Raw genomic sequence first — 18,841 nt, forward strand, 5'->3', positions numbered from 1 at the left:
TAATATTCAGACCGCATCCAAAGGTGCATAATTAGACCAAGGTTTTTACATAGCCTCGAGATTAATTGCAGCATTTTATAATATCACGATGTGCATATGCAGTCCCAATCCATGCAATATTCATTGTTTTAGGATTTTACATGAGTTGTATAGCCATTTACATAGGTCTAAAGAGACAGATGAGCATGTAATTACGTCTTCCATCCTCAATAATTTCCCCTTCACTGAACCATGTCATGTGCCTGCAGTAATCAAAGTCAGATAAGATAAAGAAGAAAAGACAGGGTTAAAGTGACGAAGCTCGGTAAGATTCACCATTTGAAATGGTGACTTGTGAAAAGGGATTTGGCGTTTTCTTTTATGTGAATTGTTTGCAATGAACAGGTGGCAATGAACTCAGAGCGGTTTGTGTTTAAAGGTCAAGCGATGGTTGGGGATCACACACGGTCAGGCCCTACCAATGTTTCATGCTCATAGAGTGGAAGAGAACCAAGTGAATCCAGAGCATGTGTAACAGTATTATTATTATTTATCATTTTGAACATGTTTTTTTCCTAAATATACTGGTAAGGATAGAGACAAATATCTAACTTGCTTGATAATGGATCTTTTTGTCATGTTTTTTTAAATGATTTTACCACAAAATGTCTTCATAATCCCTAAAATATTTCTTGTAATCACCTTTAACCATTTAAAATCTGATTTGATCTAGCTCTGGCAAATCTTTACAGCTGTTGCCATGTGATATCAATAGTTCATCACAACAAGATAACCGTCTCAAATTAGGTCTTACATAGTCATGCCATACTTAAAGAAAAAACAAAAAGTCTCTCTTGAAGCCACTTTAATGACTCATTTGGAGCTATATCAGCCCCTTTCAGTTAGCATTTTAATAAAATGCACATTCATTTATGACTATAAAATAGATAACTATAGTTTTTACAAATGCATTCAAGAGATTTTGGATGAGGGATATGTGAAAGGACATAGTATCTCATAATACAATCATACATAAAGTTTAGTCCATTAGTGGTTATCAATTTGCTGTTTCTACATTTTCTTGCCAAATTTCTTCGTAACCTCATACCTCAGCCATTTTTGTCACCTCTTAATTTCAGGTTTAAAACTTTTCCTATCCACCAAGAGCACAATGCTCTGCATAACATCAACACTTCGCTGTAACGTTTATGTAAATAATAGTTGCCGGAGTTAAATTTCCTAGTTTGACCCTCTGCATGTGAAGATGGTGCGAGTGGAAGAAACACAAGGCTTATCTCTGCCTTCATCTCAGTTGTCTCCATAGTGTTTGGGGTTGGAGAATGTATGATTTACTTGCACTTGACAGAGCTTGAGGAGAGCAAGTTTTTCTCTTGTTTGAAAAATTGAAAAACAATGACAGGTACTCATTATCAACCAACTCAGGAATTATGATGAAACACACTGTAAATAAGAATCTTGTGATCTACTACATATCCTTAATACGGAGATTTGCAGGGTATTAATTAAGCCCCAATTACTCATAAAATCTTATCACAAAGCCAGTGTAATTTCTCCCAGCACATACGAATTTCACAGTACAGTCTAACACACAAAGCATTTGTTTGAATTTGGTTTTATAAAATGTGTTGCACAGCTTGACATGGTCTTCCTAAGCAGTGTTTGTGTGAGCTACTGCTGCCCTGCTTGGGGAGGCTGCTACTGAAGATGTGTGTAGGAGGCTGGGGGGGGGGGGTAGAGTGAATGAAAATAGCATCCAAATGAATGCGGGTTTTTCTAGTATAACGTTGCACTATAATGGCAACATGGGCTGTGTTGCCCTGTACACTTGTTAGTGGGTTTTAATGTGGCCCGTTTAATGTGGCTTACTTTGCCGTGTTGTGATTGATTTGGAACAGCACTGTGGGATTTTCCCACATAAGACCTCAGAATTCTGTAACACTCGACAGTTACACTTGTCCACCTAAAAAGAAGATAAACCCAGTATGAACATTAAAAATTTGCGGACCCTTCCCCTGCCTCTCTGCTGTGCTTCAGCTCTGTGTCCAAAGCTAGTTTTTCCCCAGAGAAAGCTCGTATGTACATTACAGGCAAGGGTTTAGGAAAATAGATACGGTTTTGGCAACCATCGTTAACAGTAAAACAGAAATAGAACTCAACCTCTTTTCGCTTCTAAAAGAATGAATCTCAACCCGTTTTTTGGAACTATAGGGTCTGAGATGACACCTTGGAAACTAAGCAAACTGACTTATGTTAAATGCTACATTTAGAGAAGGATAAGCTTTGTTTTACCGTGTAATGTGTTTAAGAAGAACAGATTAAGAACAGATTTATTGTCATGTATAGGGAAATTTATCTGCTTTTTTAACCCATCCAGGTTGGCACCTGTTGAACACACACATGCACATTCACCCCTCCAGATGTCAGTTTCACTGATCTTTGAGTGGCGAGTGACAATTTGAACCGCCAACCTTCTGGTTATAGGACGACCCACTCAAACCACTGAGCCATGGCCTGCTCAGTACCTGTATTTCTGAGAGCCAATGGGTAATAAGCATCAGGAGGAGCTTATTGACAGTTACAACAAACGACAAAAAGTTATTTTCCTTCAAGTTGTCAAGTTCCGTTTTAACCTATCCTTTTTATCTTAGGAAACTCGTAGTTTTTGAAAGCTAATTTCTCAGTCGTTGATTCATTTTTTTCTTTTTTCTTTTTAAATCTGTAGCAGACTGGGATAAACTTTTTGATTCTATCATGTTTTCATTAAATCAGCAGAGTTTGCTAACATCTTAAAGTGATACTCCGGAGTAGATTCAACCTGGGGTCATTTGAACCGTGACATCCAGCCAAGTAGCCCACCTGCAGTTTTTTCGATCTTGGCTGAACATCAGCTGAGTTACTGAGTTATCCCGAATAGCTTCGTACAAGCGCTAACGGACCCTGGCAGTATCTCCAAAATTACCACACTAAAATCACATGTCATGACACCAAACTTCTACAGTAGTACAAATATGGTCTGTACTCACAAAACGATGCATTTGGAAGTTTGTACATAGTCCAGGAGTTTATTATTATCAACACAAGCCTGATAGCTTTTCTGCTGCTAAAGCTGCGTCGACGTCACTTCAGGGAGCTGGGAGCTTCAAAGTAAGATGAGGGTTGATCTACTACTGTAGACAACAAAGCAAGGCTGCTCAATTTCTCCATTGATAAAATAATTTCACAACTCTACAACATAAAAATTCATGTAGAATATAGCATATACTTTGTTGTCTATAGTAGTAGATCAACCCTCATCTTACTTTGAAGCTCCCAGATCAAGGAAGTGACGTCGACGTAGCTTTAGCAGCAGAAAAGCTATCAGACTTGTGTTGATGATAATAATAAACTCCTGGACTACGTACAAACTTCCAAATGCATCGCTTTGTGAGTACAGACCATATTTGTACTACTGTAGAAGTTTGGTGTCATGGCATGTGATTTTAGTGTGGTAATTTTGGAGATACGGACCAGGATCCATTAACCCTTGTACGAAGCTATTCGGGATAACTCAGTAACTCAGCTGATGTTCAGCCAATATCGGAAAAACTGCGGGTGGGCTACTTGGCTGGATGTCACGGTTCAAATGACCCCAGGTTGAATCTACTCCGGAGTATCGCTTTAAATTTGTTTTACAGTGCTTTGAGGTTGCCTTGAGTTTGAACAGTGTTTAAAGGTAGATGCATCCTCAAAGTCCTGCCTGTGAACCGACTAGAATGAGCATTTTACAATCAGAGTTCCAACCCTTAGGAATCCCAATCATCACATTTACACATTGAAGAATGTATTATATTGTGTAGGTCATAAATTTCTCAGTTCTCAGAAGGTTCTATTACACTGATACTGACTGTTTTTTTTAAGACCCTCAGTAAAGTATGCCTTCATCCGAAATCTAGATTAAAAAATTGTGTCATTACTCTGATTCATGCAGGAACTGATGCGACAAAGTTAAATTATGGGGAAGGCTGTTATATCCCCTACCTCTTGAAACATTTAGCTAACCATGTAAGCATCTCTACACCATTGAAGCTCCCAGACAGGCTGCCTTGGAGGGGTAGAAAAGAGAAGTGATAAAGCAGGAGAGTTAAAAAGGAGCTGGAGCAGGAAGAAAGCCCAGTTTGAGCTTCCTGACTGATTTGTCTCAATGGAGTGTGAATTCAGTGGTTCTGAAGGCCAACTGTTGAGTTGTCCCCATGCATCAACGGAGATGATTAAAGATGCAATAAGGAGTGTCTTTAAAGATAAATCAGATGGCTTCCTCTTCCTCCTCTGACTCTCATTTACCATTCCTTCATTCCTTTAATTTTTTCCCCTTTTAGTTGTCCGGCTTTGAAGATTTCTGACTTGTTTTTGCAGATGTTGGCATGCGGGCACAGAGAGGACATTTTGTATGGCCACTTGTGGGATCTGCCCTTGTTTTGCTGTAGTTATGCTGTGAGAAATACACATTGTGAGTGTAGACTCAAGTATACATTATGCAGCAGGGAATCTGGTAGTTGTTTTTCAAATTTAGTAACCATGGCGATACAATAGTATGTGCGGCTGGGATATTATCATGCATGTATTGTTGCATCTGCTGCAGACTTAAAGATAATTTCTTTAATTATCTAAGATACTTGATACTCGCCATAGTGATTATGATTCATCACATGATGGTGACCCTAATGTGCTGTGCTTCACAAGACACAGTTTCCCAATAGATTCTGTTTTTCAGTGTTTTTTCTACTTCTTCTTTTTCGACTTGTCATTAATAAAGAATTGTCTCACACAGGTTCACAAAACTTCAAAGCAGCATGGACGATAATTACGAGAAAAGAAGCTGCACGAAGCCCAAGCTACACGAATACGTATTGCTGGGCACTGCGTGTCAGAAGCATATATTTACTGTTTGAATCTTGACTGAAGATAGATGTGCTTTTAAAGAAAGTAATCCAGATTAGCACCAAAATATAATGTGTCCTTTCTTTGAACTAAATCTCCATCAGCTCTTGAAAGTCTGTTTGGGAGTTTTTTAGGGATGTTGTGGTGAGACAGCAGTGAAAATACACAGATGGGAGACATGTTAAAATAAAAAACTTTCAGAGATGGATTCTGGTAGCTCGATTATTTAGCTGACTTAGTCCCACTTTAGCGGCCAGTTGTTGGGAATTAAAACTATATGACTTATGTTCTATGATCTTTGTAGTCAGATCTCAGACCAGTTAAATACCAACTGGAGGCCTATTTGGCATACATTTCATCATCTTCACTAGTCTGCAAAGATCCATTTGGTCCTTTCACGGATGACCCAGGAAGCACAAGTATTCTTATCCGTGTACAGTGAGCGTGCTGCATGGGCCTGGATTAATTTTCATGTAGTGAAACAACATGCCAGACTAAGAAGACAGAGCAGAAAAACAACATGGGGACTTGTTTTGAGAAGTGCCTTTGCAGGACAGTTGACATCATCCACACCTTTTTCGATGTACTATAGACCAGTTCTATGTGTGAGAGGCTTCAGCACAGCAGACCCAAATGATCTTGCTTTATTTGCAAGACCACAGGTGCATCTGTAGAATCCCCATTGTTGTCACACACGGACACAGAAACCAAAGCGTGCTGTCGTCTTCAGAATACCAAATGAGGGAATACTGTATCTTTTGTAATAATAGGAAAGAAAAAGAAAACTGTGACCTGCACAAATTGAATGGTTTTTAGATGAAATGAAGTGCACTGCATTCCAAAGAGAAATCATTTAAACCAGAAAAGTCACTGTCCAAAACTTCCTCTTCCTCTTATTTTGCCTCCATGTGAATTTCAGAGAAACTAGATTATACACAGGGCGGGTTGATAGTGTCTACATGGCACCAATTCAGTGTGCTTTTTCAATGAGATAAAACTGCAGCTTTTGCTGCTTTACAATCTGACAGATCATTAAAAACTTACTGAGCACATGATGTGTGATATCACACCATGTGGCACGACACAAGTTTTCATTCTTTAATTGTTACGTTTACCATCTGTGAACACCCAGGGGTGTTTTTTTTAGTCCAACCAACTTTTTCTACTGCCAATGAAATGAGAAGTACTTCCACTTTGCTTTGCCAGAGGGCTGTGGAGCACGAACAGACAGCACATTTTTTTTCAATGGTTTATTTGTAAACCAAGTTGTAGGATATAAAATAGAAAGGTTTATAGAACCCCAATGAGAACTTCATAGAGTAAACAATGGGCTGCCAGTTTGAATGTTGTTGACTGACTTTTTTGCCAATGCAAACAAATCCATGTTGCAGTAAACACACATGGACTGTGTTCTTATCCACTTCTGTGCATAAAAGGCTTGTTGTCTTACAGAGCCCTTATTCAACATGCAGTATTCAAATACTGGGGCTCCAAATAAACGCTTGAGGAGAGAAAGCGTGGAATCCAGGGAAGGCGACCCCCATTCAGCAGCAGTGGCTGCATCCCCCAGCAGCTAGATCAGGGGTGTCAAAAATGAAAAACAAAGTCACTCCGTGTCCCGTGTGTCACTGTTGCCGTCAGAGCTGGCTCGTCTTTTTGCAACGTGTTGATGGGAAATGTCAGCACCTCTAACGGTGGATCATGCTGGTGTTCAGATCGTATGACTTGAGCAATGATGCCGTTGCCACGGACACAGTCAGTGGGGTCACATGGCACTGAAAGGATCCGATAATTGGCTAAATTACAATCAGAATGAGTTGAGCAAGGGTAATTATCCTTGGATATATGGCGGTGAATGAATCGAATCAAACTCAGGCATTCGAGAAAATGGCGAATGAAGAGCAAGATGAAGCTACGTCCCTCTACATTTCGTTTTGTGATCAGCTGCTTATTTCACGATGCACAACGGCGCATTCTCCATCGCGTTGTTTGTTTCTTTCTGACGGCAACAACAACAGTAATATCGTCTCTTCTGACTTCCGGTTCACGATCCCAGGAAAAAATCTCGAGCATGCGCAGAACGCAAAGTCTAATTCACCACGTGCTTCACCTGTCTGTGAACACGTTTAATTTGACTTTCAACCGAGTTATCTCGGGTCTTAATCCAATCGCGAGTAATCCGATCCGATCCAATTTCTTGTCAGATTAAGGACATGCACTTAATAACTCAATCTGATTGTAATTTAGCCAATTATCCGATCCTTTCAGTGCCATGTGACCACACCGAGTGAGCTGCTGTTTATCAGCTCTCACCTCTGATGAAGAAAAGGAGGCCTCAAGAGTGCTTTTGCTTTTGCATAATGTGCCATAACAAAACATAAGCGCACATAAACTGAGCGCACTACCACCTCAAACTCACCTACTGCCGCATTCTCATTCTTATCTCACAACTTTGACCAAGTTAGTTGAGGTCATACATCGAGGGGGAAGTTTGTCCCATTGTGAACTTCAGTGTTTGTGGATTGCCTCTCAAGCTCCCTTGAAACAAATTGCATGTGCCAAGATTTTAATGAAATGAACCGTTTTGAGCTCAAGTTAGTGTTTTTTTATGCTTAAAGAAAGTTGCATGGGTCAGCTTCCCATTCCTGGCAAATTGCAGATATGCAGGTTTCCTCTACTGCTTGGCTATCACTGAAGTAGGTAATTAAGTTATTTTCTAACCTTGAATAGACCAGCGTAGTAACTTTGATTCGGTAACTCTTTTTTTAATCTGTTGAGGGCTTTTCTTGTATACTCAGCATACTGTCCAGCATTCGGTTTCTTTTGAAACAAACAAACCCTGACCCAAACACAACCCATTAAATTAGATGAACTCAAGCCAAAAAGTTCATCTCGGTCAAGTAATCAGCTGAAAACTCATTAGGGTTTAACACGCACCGTATCTGCATATGCATCCTTTTGCTATCCTACCACTTAACATTGTCAAATGTGCTGGACCCACACGAGGGATTATTAGATACATACATGACATATTCAGAGACTAATGAGTGAAATTAAATGATACTACGCATTTTGAGGCTTAAAACTGTGTTGGCATTTGAAAAAGTAAAAGTTCAGCTCCAAATTAAATTAAATGGGTGAAGAAGATACCTGATAAAACTATCTCGTTTTAATGGCTCTTTTTAAGAGGTGGAGAATCTCATCAGTCTGTTCTTAAAGTCGATGTGAGGCAGAAAAATGGACAAGCTTAAGGGTCTGAATGATTTTTACATGGACTGCATTGTGATGTGATGGTGTGGTTTTCGTCCTGGCCGTGGAACAGTGGACCAGCTCTACACCCTCAGCAGGGTCCTGGAGGGTGCATGAGAGTTCGCCCAACCAGTCTACATTTGTTTTGTGGACTTGGAGAAGGCGTTCGACTTGGTATGGAGTGTCGAACCCCTTGATTGGGGCTGTTCGGTCTCTGTATGATGCGGTTTGGTCCGCATTGCCGGCAGTAAGTCGGATGAGTTTCCAGTGAGAGTTGGACTCCGTCAGGGCCCTTTGTCACCGATAGAAAAGCAGAATAACAGTTAAAAATGTGCTGTTTTTTAAAAAAAAATCTTGAACCAGGGATCTCTTGCATGAAGGTATATGGATCCTCTCTTTCCTCTTTAACTCTGGCAAGTTGTAGGACATCCCCATGCTGACAAATCAAAACTTAAATTGCATTCATGAAGATAAAGAGTACAAGTACGTAGTACTTGTACAATTTTCAGCCTTTTTGTTTGCCATTATTTTTGCACAGTAGTCCTATCTGCTACTGAAAGGGGCCTACAGTTGTTAATGTCTCAGTATCGTGATACCACAGGACATCTTCAGGATGGAGTACGTGCAGTGCTGCAGTCGCATTTTGACAACACAATTAGGCCGGGGTTTTTAATGTCGTGGCTTATATAATACAACCAAGCGAGATTTATTCAAGCTCTGGAGATTGAGTAAAATCTTCAGATTACACAATGCCACCTCGGCAGAAGCATCCATTAATATTTTGCCGGTAGGTTTCATCGGTTTAAAAGAAGGCTGTAATCTCTGCACTGATGTGCATTTTTTACATTATTAATTTATTTTCTACTTTATCATTGTGTTCTATGTACAGTAGATTATTCACATGTTCAAATATTGTCGGTCACAACTGATCAAAAATCCTCATGTTGGACAGATGGATAATCATTGAAAGATAAAGGATTTTCTTCACTGTTCCACTTTTGCATGCATATTTGAATATCACCAAATCCCCTGCAGAGTGTTAGTTTATGTAGAGAGCTTGGGAGATAAACTGACAAAAGCTCAGTGCTCCACATTTCCTCAGTTTGCAAGTAATCAAACAAGCAGTCCTCAAAGGGTGTTTTTCATTTAAGTGTCCAGGCTTACACTAACTATTTGAATTAAAGGGGCTTTTAAATCTCTCGATCAACAAATGTGCTTGTTCTCTTTCCAAACACATTTCATTGCACTCATCTTGACAGGTTTACGCTCAGTCTCCCAGAAAATGTGTTTAGTTTGGTTGCAGTTGTGAAATATTGTAACGTCTCTCCAGGAAAAAGAGATGCATTTTATTTGTAGATCCGCTCTGGAACCTCACAAAGCATTGTGTTCATGAAGTTTAGTTTCTTTTGTCATTGCAAGTTCGTACATTAGTAGAATGTTACTAATGTCTCTAGAGGCAGACGGGGCTGCTCCTCCTCTGTTACAAGTGGCAAAAGGGAGATTCAAATATAATGAAGAATAATTAGTTGGTTGTGATTGACCACAGATTAACTATAGTGACATTCAAGTCAAACAGTCAAGACAGCAGTTGATCCAATTGGTTGCAGAATTAGACATGTGAGTCAACTCAATCTCATGACAGGAAATAAAATCAAATATCTGAATTGATTCACAGTGCAAAATGTTGTGAAAGGCTCAAAATGCTCTGTTCTCCTTTTTTTGTTGCCTAAACAGGTTCAGATTAAGTTTTGATTCAGCAGCACATCAGCGTTCTGTGTCTCTATACGTGTTTCTTCATGATGTCCTCTTAACACACCGTACTAGCATTCATTTAGAATGATGGAAGATGCTTACCTGCAGACCTTCACGCAAGAGATCAATAGTTTAAGGCTCATCCCGCACAACATTTTCCACAGTCGTTTCGGGTTTTTACTTCACCGATCATTTCTTGCTCTTCTGATAGTAAGGAGTAGAAATATTATACAAGGTTATAACTGATATAACATGGTTAGGTCTGCGTGTTACAAAAATCTAAATGGTTACAGCTTGTACATTTCATTATTCATGCATCACAATTCCCATCGTGTCGCATGAACTCTGTCTGATTGCAAATTGGGAGATGACAACATTCATGACAGTTTTCAATCTTAGATTGTGATGCTACTTTGCTTTGGCCAATTGCACTGATGTACCCATTACACTTTTTCTGTTAAGACTAGGCTATGAGTTGCCACCTATTAGGTATAATAACCTATCAGTCACAATATACCCTCTGCCAGCTTCTAAGTAGTCTGGTTTGGTCTCTTTTCAGTGACGAAGAGGAGCTCAAGCTATCCTCTGTTGGCCTGATCTGTTATCGGCCAAAACATGTTCATTTATTAAACAATAGAAGATGTCCTCCCTAGTCAATCAGTAACCTGAATGCAATGCTGACATCTTGTTTGTCTTTTGACTACCTACACATTTCATGATGAGCTTGCTTAAATTAGCTCATCGGTTGGCTTGATGTAGCAGCCTGAAAGAACACTGTTAGGACAGAAGTAAAAATGGATTTTGCCCGGGAAGCAACAGAGGAGCAGGTGTCATGTGCTGCTCTGCTGATTCAGCCTCACGTTGCTGCAGAATTACAAGGAACTGTCTTTTTTTTTTTTTTTTTTTTAGTTATTTTACAGTTTTGGGGGATTACTTTTATTTCAAGTTAAAATACACTGCTCCCACTTCAGGTGTTTTTATATTTAAAATGGCAAAATCTGTTGTGCCAGTACATTCTCACTCACAGCTTTTCACACATAACCAAAGCCCTTTGCGTTAGGTTTTAATGCACTGCTAACTGTTCACAACTGCATACTGTCAGTTATCCTTCTGCAGCTGACACACCAGCTGTGATGCTCACTAACAACCAGTAACAAGAACCATCTGAGAAGGGGAATGTTCACTAGACTCCCAAGCATGGGATTCATTTTCAAGACCAGCCTTTGAGCTGCTGTTTTTCACTTCCTTCCTTGCTTCTTTTCTTTCATCTTTTTCTTAATTGTGACTTTCTCTATTCTGCGGCTACCTTGTTATACACGAAAAGGAAAGCTTAAAGGATACAGTTACATGTTCTTCATTATGTTGGGTGCACAAACAAACAGCCAGCAGTGCGAGATCAGGTTTCACTCTGAAAATGAGTGATTATATTTTGTTGGTGAAGTGGAACAGTGATGGGAGCTACAGCTCTCATCATCACATGAAAGTGATGACAAAATGTAAAATATCACTTCACTTGTTGTTGAATATAGTCAACTAATAACATAACATTTCCTCAGCAGTCTTCAACCGCAACTCATGTATGCACACAGGAAATGCTTATTGTAATGTGAGACATAGTTGTTGCTGCTTTTGGCTTAGAAGATGATGCAATGATCCTAAATGGGGCACAGTCGCTCCGATAATTCTAACACACTTCCTGCATTAATCACACCGAATCATCTAAAATGAAATTTTTAAGAAAACAACAGAGCATCTCCAAAACTAGTTTTCACTCTGCTTAATAATGTGGGTCTTACTCACCCATTAGAACTGCAAAGTGAATTGCGGCTCATGTTCATGTCACATTTACGAGAAAGCACATGTGGACAGCAGCTCTCTCTCTGGACAGATGAGTCAGAAGATTAACTCGAAGAAAAATTTAGCACGAAATGAAACTCATAAGTGTCACTGCTTAACAGCAGCACTGCATGAAGAGTGGACCAAATTACCCCACGCATCTGGGAGAGACTGATTAATCCATCAAGACGTGTTTAACTGCAGACCCTGCTGCTAGATGTTCTGTAATCAGTTATTGAGCTTAACGGAGGAGTTGCGCTTTTGTGCAGCTAAAATGGGTATTTCATAACTCTATAACATTTTTATTCTGGAAATAAATGAGTGTCAGAACATGTGCACTCCCTGCAACTTTTTGTTGAGCAGCTTTTAGCTGACATTCTGTGAAGGAAATGCAGTAATGTGGACAATCCCCGGAGGACAATGTGTAAAGGTATATAAGCAAGCTCTGAAACTCCCTTTAGAGGTTATCAATTTTTTAATATTCTGGCCTCCTTTCTCCCAAATTAAATATTTTCCTGGCTGCACAAAGAAGCCCTTCTCCACCACATGTAACCTTTCTGTGGCTATCTTAAAAACCACTGGGGGTTTAGGGAACAGAAATAAGATAAGATATACTTCTCGGCAAGCAGCCTCTATTTACCTGTCCCTCCCTCTTTCATGTTGTCGCAGAGAGAAATCGGTGGGGTTTTATTACTCTCCCTCCTTAATTCTGTTCAGTACTTTTTTTTATGATGCCCTGCTAGTCTGTAGTAATAGACCCAGCTCTGCACAGCGTGCAGGATTGTACTGCCCAGTAGGCTACAGTTTCAAAGGAACCAGTGGTGTGGAGAAGCTGCATCTTTCCACCACAACTAACTTCTGATTTTAATGATGTACTCTCTGCCTTGAGTGAGCGTTCTCTGCAGCTGTTATTTGCAAAGCTGAACATCAAATCCTCTACATATAGATCAAGAGATGCACTATTTACTGCGGTTTCTGTAGGTCACGCCCATTTGGCTTGAATTAATGAAACATAAAGTAACTGTGACTGACTTGACAATGAGGCCAGAGTTGCTGCTTTGGCTTCGCACTGGTCCAGAGAAGACAAGGATAGCCTGCAATTTATACATTTTGAGCTTTAACGATGTGGCAACCATATAGACACGTAACCTATTTGAAATAAACATGGATGGCATATGGAAGTTGTAAAGCAGATGTTCAATAATTGTGGTGCATTTGTCGTGCCCTTGTGTAGCTGTGCTTTTCTATGCCATCTCGGAAGTCTTTCTCCTTATAGCTTAATGTGAGTAATGATAGATGATTAATGGATTGAATAACCTATTGTGAGTCCCATGGAAATATCTCAAAAGGAGAATTTGGATAGAGACATGATTGGGTTAATGCATATTCATTAAACATGGCAGCCATCCAGGGCCACTAATCTAATAATTGTAAATGCATTAATGGTTTTTTTCCTCCACCTTCTGATGGCACAGTCAGCATGATATACTTTGTCAGTTTTTTTTTTTGTTTGTTTTTTCACTCTTCCCACATTTCCATTTGAAATAGAGCAGTGTTACCAATACTGTTTCGGCAAGTCATCATGAGAGAGGTTGTCTTGCTCAAAGTTCAAATTTTCCATCTAATTAAAGGAGAATAGCTTATTTTCAGCTCCATGTTAGAAAACTGAGGAGAGTTTGTTGTGTTTTGACTCCTTCCAGTTGACACGCTACCAGCCATGGAAATACCACTCCACTGTAATGCAGTGCATTACTAACATCCCCATTATGTATATGTTTTTTAATAGAATGGCTCATGTTTATATACCCAGTTTTATGGCATAATACAGTATTGTTTTTAATACACAAATACACAGATATATAAAAAAGACAGTTTTGTGGAGCTTCAAAAGTTGTCCCTGGCACTCTCCAAGTTCATACAGTATTTTCCGCTAAATAAATTTAATTTCTTTTCTGCTTCAGTGTTTTCTTAAATCTTCTTCTGCCACTAAGTTAATCTGCACTAATGAAATGAGGATGGGGCCAGCACGGGAGAGGGGGTTCTGGGCAAACATCTGCTAATTTGTTGTCATTTTTTCTGTGCTCAGTTTGCATACTGTCAATATGCTTGTGTGGATTTCCTCCAGATTTGAATATTTAGCTGTTTCTGTCCCTCTTGCTTTGATTTGACCAATAGAGAACCAGCTTGGTTGCCCTGAAGAGAAATTATTTTGACCACTGCACCAACTCATCATCCTGTAGGTGGTAGAAAGGCACCTGCAGCTTTGCTGCTACATGATCTCATTAATTTAGTGCACACATCCTCGTGACAGCATCCCAATTTTCACCTTGGATCTTTGAGTTCAGAATACATTTTTTTTCATGGTCAAATGTCCTAAATGTCGCTAAAGAATGTGAGCCTCTGAATGAGAGAATCTTTTTATCTGATGCCCTAAAAACTTCCTTGTTTGAGCCCTGTGGTGAACGATCAACCTGTTCAAAATGAATGCCTACCTATTCTCTCACCCAGTAGCAGCTGGAATAGGCTCAGAGGTACAGCAGCTTGCACGTGCAGTGTGAAAAAGTCTGTTTTGTATGCTGTATTCCAGGAGCTCAAACAAGTTTAAATGGAAGTCCACAGTGTGATGCTCTGAGCCCCGGGGCAGCTGTAACAATTTCTCTGTAACAATGTTGAGGTGACACCCAATATCTGTAAATTTCATTTATGTGGTTGGTCTTAATTAGGTGACTTCTCTGATAGCTTCTCAGGTTTCATGCGGTATTACTGCCTGCCCCCCGCCCACCTGCATGTTCCCCCATGCAGTGAGGCCCAGCTCCTCATACCACCATGTGAGAAACCTCTTTTCTTTCATCTCATTGCTTTGTTCTTACTGGGGGGGAGGAGTGGGCTCCAGAGTGGAAGTTCCCGCAGCTCGAAGGTTGCTGTGTTAGGCTGATTTAAATTAGAATAATTTTGAGCACACTCCTCAGAATTGATGCCTCCCAGCAAACTAGAGCAGATTTGTTATGGTCATTTGCCATTCCCTCCCATGCTTTCATAATGGCTGTTTAGCTCTCACCCCTTACAGCTCTGAACTGAGTCATGAACTCTCACATTTGTTTTTTCTTTTTCTTATGTCCTAAGCAGTGTGGGCATTAAATCTTTTGCTAGATGTTGCAGCATTTAACAGCCCCGCGAAAATGGGCGTATATGAAACTTTGCTTTACAGACTAGACTGTATGAAGTGGATTTATACAAACTTAGCCAAGAAAGACAATTTCCCACAGTGGTGAGGTTTTAAGGAATGTGGTAGTCTTTGTTTTTCCCTCTGTGGGAAGCGTTTTGTCTGAGAAAGCTATTGTTTTTGTTGAAGCACTAGAAAGCACCTTGCAGCAGTGGGACTCAGAGAAATGGAGAAATGGAGTTTTTGTTTCATCAGAATCGAGCTTGAAAGCTCTTCACTAATTTCTTTTAGATTAAGATCACGCTTATCAGCTCTGGAAGGAAGTGCGAGAACAAAAGATCATATTGGTGTGGTTGGTTTTAATCTTTGTCCAACCTTACCAAACATTCCTCACATCCAACCTTACGAGTGGTTTGTTCATAACCTTAGATGGGACTCATGGGGTGTCAAGTTAAAAAGGGAACCTGCAGGGGGCTCGAGGTGTGGCAAATCTCTGAATTAAATGAGCCCCTGGGACTTTTGACACAGCTTTCAACCACTGCATGCAACTGCAGACCTAGATATGATTACTTTTTCTCTTTCTTTTTTGTTCAAAACATCAAATGGTTAGGAGAAGACATCAAAACAATTTGGTTAGAGTTGGAAAGTAATCAAGATTAAGTCATTCTTTCCAAAGTCATTGTCATGTTGATGGGGGGTTATTCAGTTGTTGCCATGGTAGCATGTTAACACTAGAACACTTTCTTAAAGGGATAGTTCGCCTCTTTTGACATGAAGCTGTATGACATCCCATATTCGCAATATAATTTATGAACACTGACTTACCCCCTGCTGCGTCCTGTGAGCAGAGTTCCAGCCTCGTTTTGGCGTTGACGAATGTAGTCCGGCTAGTTGGCTGGGGTTTAAAAAATAAAGCGTCTTGCTTCTCAAAACAATATGCGTTCAAAAGAGTAATACATTTGCATCACAAAATCGTTCTCCAGAAAAAGTCAGACCTCACATCGCTTGGCGCTATTTTTGCCTCCCTTGATATCAATGCGTCCAATGTAAACTGTGCAGACCGAAGAGCAGACCGGTGTGCGGCTGTCGCTAGGTGGCTGGACGCAGTGATATGAAGGGAGGCAAAAATAGCGCCAAGCGATGTGAGGTCTGACTTTTTCCTGGAGAACGATTTTGCGATATTGCTGATATGGGATGTCATACAGCTTCATGTCAAAAGAGGCGAACTATCCCTTTAAATCCTGGTTGTGTTTAGGCAAGACAACCATTTGGTAAAGGTTAGAAAAAAAAAATCATTGTTTGGCTGAAAAACGTTGGTGTTTTGTCCGGTTGCGCTCATCCTACATTTTTTGTAACCTGTCGCATGCTACATGACTGACAAATCTGAAAACAGGAGGAGGCAACGTGAAGAGTGTGAGGTCTGTCACTACATGCATCTGTAAAACCCATCAAAACCCAAAAAGGTTGCCAAAGTGGTAAAACACAAAAGTAAAACAGTTCAGTTTAAGCGGTGTTGTAATGTTTGCAGATGAATCCTCGCCTAAAATTCCTGCAGGACATGTAGGACTCGTCTCACGCTACTCTGTCCGTGTAGCAGTGTCATTTTGTCAGTAATGTGGCTGCAGTTTACGATGAGGGCCATAGTAAGTCCAGCATGTCTCACATTCCAGTATAAGTGCAACTGGTTGATATCACACTTCACTGGTACAAGGACCATTGTGTCAAGCATAATAGCAGCTTTACGCCCTTGTGAGCATTTAGGTTGTCAATGCTGATCATAGGTTAGTAAGGATAATTTGTCAAAAGACACACCACAGATAGCACAAATAGCATTTTTTTATTTGTAGTATTTCACCCACAGAACTTTATTGATCGGTTTTATCCTTCACTGGTTATTACAAACATGAAAAAAAGTTACTTGAAGAATATTCAACTGCTCAGTATTTGCTCTAACTAAAGGTAATTATTGCGTCAATAAAGCCCTCATTAGTTCTTTATCCACCCACAGAACAACAGTTAGAGCATGATAATCACAGATCATTACAGCCAACAGATTGAGGCTATTTCAAATTAATTTGACACCAAATCAAAGTTTGCAGCTTGAAAGGTTCTTGAATATTTACTTATTTTTCCCTGAATGTTTTAGAACAGATGAGATCAGCTGCTTAATTACTGCGTCCTACTCAGACAAATAATGTCTGATTATCATCATTCATGATAGCTGCCATTACAGTCTCCAAAGGGCTCTCTGTTCTCTGTTAAATGGTTATTCGGATATTCAGATTCTCACAATTGCCAAATTGATGATACTTTGTGAAATAGTTTATAATGATCACACAAACGACAGAAGCTCCTAACTGTTTAGCAGAACTCCTCGACAGAAACTTCATTAATAGCACATGAAAATATCAAACATCTGTGTCAAAGGTGTGTTTTCATTAGAATTATTGAATAGGTATCAGCTAATGAGAATCAATACTTTTCCTTTGCATGAAAGTCATCCTCATTGTAATAAAAAAATGTGGCAAATGACCAGGGTTGGGGAGTAACGGATTACATGTAACGGCGTTACGGTAAAAGGATACAAAATAAAAGTAACTGTAATCCGTTACAGTACAAGCAAAAAAGATGTACTCAGATTACAGTTACATTCAGTGAGAATGGGGGTTACTTAACAGGATTACAATTTGTGCGAGGTTGCAGTGACAGAAGTACAGAGCGGCAGGGTCGGACTGGGGAAAAAAATCGGCCCTGGCAATTTTCCCCGGGACCAGCCCCCCCTCAGTATTAATTAGTATCTCCAATCTAATTAAATAAAAATAAAAAAAACGAGCACAGACCGCTCATACAGTCAATGGCATGTACCCATAAAAAAAATACACACTCACACACACATCACACAACCTGACTATCGACTGCTAACAACCATGATCAGCAACCTACACAAACCCAGACACATAATGGCTCGGCGGCCAGCAATCGGATAAACCAATGAAGTGAATCAATCCTGTGAAAGAATGAAAACAAGTGAATGAAACCTGCACTCACCCATTATGAAGTTAACTCTGAAAGCCCCTCCATAATCTTGCCCCTGCTCAGCCAACTCCTTGACGTCGGGTATCATGGTTGGTAACGTTACTGCGGCTAGCATTAGCAGCTAGGCTGCTAGGCTTGCTAAATCGGTAAGCATTAAGCATCAAGGCTACTGAAGAAAGCTAGTCTTTTTAGCTACGTTATATTATCATCTTTCTTCTCGGCTATAAGTTAACCTTTGTTTACGGCCACTGGCCCTAACCTGACGCGCTAGCTGTCAAATCACCGGAAGTTTTCACCGGAAGTACTGGCGCACACACACAAGCAAGGGTGTGCAAAGAAAGATAAAATGTGATGTAAAAGTCTTACTTTGCTTATTTATTACTAAAGTAGAGCACTTCATTGAATTGAATATTAATGAAATGCAGTTTGGCATCTTATCAAGTGTAACGCGTGCAGATTGTATAGCATGCAGTATTTAGAGATAAAATGCAGTTATTTACAGCTAGTGTAAGGAAAGATGGTTAATAGATATGTGCAGAATAGATCAATTACCTAGAGAAATGCATGTATGTGCAGAGAATGTATAATGTGGTTATGGCAGTACAATGAAAAGAAAAATAGCATGGTATAAATAAATGTGATAAATACAGATGGAATCATACAGATAATAGGCTACCATAAATAGGTCAAAGTAATCCAAAAGTAATCCAAAAGTAATTAGTTACATTACTTTTTTTAAGTAATCCAAAAGGTTACATTACAATTACATTTTAAACAAGGTAACTTGTAACTGTAACGGATTACATTTTTAAAGTAACTTACCCAACACTGCAAATGACTAAACAATGCAAAAAAGATGTTATACTTGCACCAATAAAAGGAATCTGT

At 39.7% G+C, this 18,841-nt stretch overlaps 1 protein-coding gene across 2 annotated transcripts in view; it reads left to right on the forward strand.

Annotated features, from left to right (window-relative positions):
* tmem132e (transmembrane protein 132E) overlaps positions 1–18,841 on the forward strand; it is a 462,444-nt gene that overhangs the window by 327,614 nt on the left and 115,989 nt on the right. The window lies entirely within an intron of this gene.

This window comes from Odontesthes bonariensis, chromosome 16 (genome assembly GCF_027942865.1).
Source record: "Odontesthes bonariensis isolate fOdoBon6 chromosome 16, fOdoBon6.hap1, whole genome shotgun sequence".
Taxonomy (NCBI): Eukaryota; Metazoa; Chordata; class Actinopteri; order Atheriniformes; family Atherinopsidae; genus Odontesthes; species Odontesthes bonariensis.